This window comes from Mastomys coucha, unplaced genomic scaffold, assembly GCF_008632895.1.
Source record: "Mastomys coucha isolate ucsf_1 unplaced genomic scaffold, UCSF_Mcou_1 pScaffold5, whole genome shotgun sequence".
Lineage (NCBI taxonomy): Eukaryota > Metazoa > Chordata > Mammalia > Rodentia > Muridae > Mastomys > Mastomys coucha.
The window spans coordinates 22,624,565-22,629,376 of record NW_022196911.1 but is presented as its reverse complement, the minus strand read 5'-3'; the positions used below and the strand labels follow the sequence as shown (position 1 = coordinate 22,629,376).

At 38.2% G+C, this 4,812-nt stretch overlaps 1 pseudogene; it reads right to left on the bottom strand.

The window, feature by feature from the left end:
* Nucleotides 1-2,314: 2,314 nt before the first annotated feature.
* LOC116077435 overlaps nt 2,315-4,812 on the bottom strand; it is a 3,004-nt pseudogene continuing 506 nt past the window's right edge.

Genomic DNA, 4,812 nt, shown 5'->3' with positions numbered 1-4,812 from the left:
CTTGCCTTTAATCTGAGCATGGTCTTGGCTTATGCTGATTCCTGCTCTCTCATCATGACCTCATGGTAAATCCTCCTGTTTTCTTCATGTGGTTTCTCCAAAACTTTCTCCATTGTGGTTCTTCCAATGTTACCTTTCTACCTAAGAGTCCTGGCTAGGACTGGAAGTCCAGACTTCTTATCTCTTCTGCCCAGCCATAAGCTGATCAGCTCTTTATTAATCAATCAGAGATATTTGGGGAGCATTCTTTACACAACACTGATTCAGGAGATGGTTCAATAACCATGACAATGCTGTACAGTAACCAGATCTCTGGGCACAGAAATCAGCATCTGAATATACTGTGCACGCCCAACAATCTTCACCAAGTGAAGTGACTGTCTACCCTAACTATATTCAAATATAGCAAATCCTGCAGAAAACTAAACAGAAAGAACTTAGAAATGCAACTTACTGCAGTCACCATCCAAGCAAGCAGATGGTTTCTTCAAATGTGAAGCAAGCAAAGTAATTCACATACATTTTAAGTATATCACAAAGGTAATACAATATTTTGTATGAAATTGTAGCACATTCTTACAATAATAGATAATTATTCACTGATCACATAAATATAAACAGAAATAGAAAACAGAAAAACACATATATAGCATTATCAGTACCAAGAAATGGATACGAAATTCTCATTCAAACATGGGGACATATTTGGTGAGATTTTTCTCTTCCATAAAAATTGTGAGCAGTTTGTTTCAAGAGTAATGGGAAATTTCTTTAAAATGAACAAAGTAATGATGAAAAAATATGAAATTTTGAGAAAACTCCAAGAGTTCAAAAACCTTCAGAGGATTAAAAAAAGATTCAAAATCTATTTAAATAATTGCAAAGAAAACCGTTGAGTAATTGTATGGATGCAGACAACAGGAGAATATCAATGGGAAGACTATATAAATAAAGTTTAATATGGGAAGACTATATAAATAAAGTTTAATATTCTACAAATGTACTAAGCCATTTTTCTCAAGGTCCTGCTGATATTCTATGTGGAAAATTGACCATAAAAGAAACAGAATCTAAAGGAATTACAGAAGCAATACAAGCTAGGAGATTAGGCATCAAAGTTTGAGGCAAGAATATTCATAATTTTACAGTACCCTAAAATAAAAATAATGGAATTCCTGTAATACTTATATAAATATACAAATGAGATACCTGCACAATCAAATAATAGTGACAAAATTATAGCTTCTCCCAGCATTCATTCTTACATAAAAAGTTAGTAGCATATACAATAGGATAATCTTCACATTATATACAATAGAATATTCCAGATTCCTTTATTGAGAAATAGGTTTTAGCAAACCCAGTCTCATTTTACATTTACACATTATTGTTTTAAGAAAGTTTATTAGATCATGTATTTTAGTTTCTGCATATCAATGTTTTACAGCATGTATTCATGTAACTTGCAGCTGGCAGCTGCTGAAGTCTGAAGATGGTACCAGATCTACTGCAATTTAAATTATTACTGTTTGTCAGCCACTATGCCAGTGGTAGTATCTGTCCCCATGTCCTCTTAAAGCAGATCAAGTACTATTAGCTGTTTGTTAAGTAAACTAATTTCTACATTCTACTGCCAGTGTCACATGAATCTCTCTCTACTTCTACCTCAATCCCTCCAAATTACCTAGTACATTTATACTGCCCATTTTCTCTTCATTGCCAAGCCTCTTTATTCTGCTTCACATGTAAGCAGGTATTCCTTATCAGTGAGTCCAGGCTATGATAAAGAGATTCTTAAAAAGATCTACAGTATCTAACAGGGTATTGTAGTCTTTGTTAGGATGCCCTGGCTAGGTTTCATTGTTGTGAGGAGACACCATAACCTAGGTAACTCATATAAAACATTTAATTAGGACTGGCTTAAAGTGTCAGAGGTTTAGCCCATTATCATCATGGTGGGAAGTATGGCATAGTGCAGGTACACTTAGTGGTGGAGGAGCCAAGCATTCTGCATTTTGATCCACAGGTAGCTAGGAGGAGGTTCTCTTCCACATTGGGCTAGGCATGAGCATAGGACCTCAAAACCTACCCCCATAGTGAAGCAATTCCTCCAAAAAGGTTGCGCCTACTCTAAAGGCCACACTAGTGCTATTTTCCATGGGACAATCAGATTAAAAACACCACACATGGTCTCTGTTGTTGTAAAGAGTCACCATAACAAAGGGAACTCTTTTATTATTATCTTTTTTAAAAATGCTGATTAGTTAAAGTTTACTCACATCACACATTCAATTAGAGTAAGAACATAACTTGCCTACTGTGGTGCTGGATTAAGACATAAAATTTGACTGTAATGCCTGTGTACCACATGGGACATTTGTCAACTGCTTCAGAACACTGTTTACAAGTGACTAGATGTCCGTCCACAAGGAACATAAACTACAGCAATATTTCTATCCAGACAGATTTTACAAAGCTTCTCCTCTTGTAAGTGCCTTAGCTGTTCTTCAGTACTAATGCCTTTCTGCAATGAAGTATGACTTGATTCATCCTGCATATTCTCTTTCTGAGCACTCACAAGATCTGCAATCAGAACCTCAAGTGATAGATAGCTGCTCCCAGATGTTTGGACTTTTTTCTTCCATTGTTTTCTTAATGTCCTTGAGCCAAATCCCATTCGTATAGCTTCTTGTACCATAGGATGCTGGAAGATGGTATCATAGATTTTTTTAGTTAGTGATGGTGTTTTGGTTTTTTTTTCAGCATTTCTTACCGATTCCCCAAGTAAATGGGTTGCCCCTTCTCATCCAATAAATATTTATACCCTGGATACCAGTTAGCAGACCCAAGCGTCTTCACTTGGCTTCCAGTCTGTGAGCCCTCCTCCACAGTGAAAGCACTTCACTTTATTGCCTTCATCTAAAGCATAAAATCCAGCTCTTGCAAGTTGTTCTTTGTTAACTGAGTATATCCATGTTCCAAAAGTGATGATCCATGCTTCATATTCTGCTATGGTTGGATTTCTTAGAGAATTTGTTAAATTTGGAAAATTCCTATCAGAACTCAAACCAGATTCACTTCGAACATTAACATTCCGTCCCAAAACAAAGAAGCAATTGGGAAAGTGTCTCCTGTATTCTGACCAGGCATGAGCACAGGGTTCCCAATTTCTCAGTTTTCCACCACAACAAAAGCATTACACTTGATCATCAATCCCTGTGTGGTAGAGGCCAGCACAAGCTAACACTCTGGGGGTTAAACGGGCACAGTCTGGCCAGATCTGAAATGACATGGCAGAGTTCCTCTGTTACACGGTGTCTGAAATATCTACAACCTGTCCAGTTCTCAAGAGATAATATGCATGAGTCTCAGACGACCTGTCAAGAGCAAAGTGATTTCTGTTTCCCACACAGTTTTCAGATTTGTACTGGCCATTTTGGATAACCAGGATTTGTAGACTGTGTGGCACCCTTTTCAAAATAAAAACCGTAAATCTACAATTTGGGGATATTCTCCTGTGTCTTCCAACAGCTGAGTCTCCATATTGCCATCTATCTACTGCCTGTTGCCTGACAACTGAAACACTGCGCGGCCCGTCTTGATGAAACAAGACTGCTGCTTGGGAAGTTAGCAAATGTTTTTAATCTATTAAACACTTCTACAAATTCTTCATCCTTATTCGTGTCTGCAAGTACAAAAGCTCTAGATCCTTCAAAAATGTTAAACGTCAACTTCTCTGGAAAACAGGACTTGTCCACCTTTTTGCGCCAAGCAATCCAGTCCTAACTAAGCGCTGCGGGCCACGGTTCCCAAGGGAAGGGTCTCGGAGAAGGGGCTGGCGAAGCCCAGACCAGAAAAATACAACTCTACTGGGCCGAGCCCCTCGATGAGCGTTGAGCCCACTCGGGAGTACTGCCAAGGTCCCGCCGCCTCCCGGAGACGGAAGGGGGAATAGAAAACAAACAAACAAACAAAAAACAAAACAAAACAGAACCTGTAACTCTTTTTTTTTTATTGGTTATTTTATTTACTTACATTTCAAACGTTATCTTCCTTCCCAGTTTCCTCGCGTCCACCCCCCTTATAATTTTTTGACGTCAAGCACAGTGCACAGGATCTAGGCATTATCCTTACGCTTGAAAGATGTGCGCAGTCATAAGGAATGTCATCAAATCCTGTAATTCTAAGAGGATCTTTGCGTCAGCTGTGTTGGTACAGTGCTTTTATTTCACAGAGGCAGAGGCAGGTAGATTCCATGCAAGTCCAGGCTTGCTCTACATGCTGAGTTCTGAGATAGGCAGGGCAACAGAATGACATATTTATTCAACAAAACCAAGAAGCACCAAAGCAATTCAGCCGTACAGGAATGAAAATAGTGCTTTTGGGCCGGGTGGTGGTGGCGCAGCCTTTAATCCCAACATTTGGGAGGCAGAGGCAGGCGGATTTCTGAGTTCAAGGCCAGCCTGGTCTACAGAGTGAGTTCCAAGACAGCCAGGGCTATAAAGAGAAACCCTGTCTCAAAAACAAAACAAAACAAAACAAAAAAAAAAAAATAGTGCTTTTGTTGGACCAAGGAGAATAAAACAATTACAAGTTTTAAAATAGAATTAAGTGATCAGAGTTATTTAAAATTGCTTTCCAGTTTTGTTCTAATCTATTCTGCATTTTACAACTGCAAATATAGTATGGCCTGATATTCTCACTGCACCCAGGCTGTAAGGTGTAAACTTTAAGAACTTAGTAAATTGAAAGGAGATATTATATGACATGTAAATAAAGAAAACATCTTTTTTTTTTTTTTTTTTTTTTTTT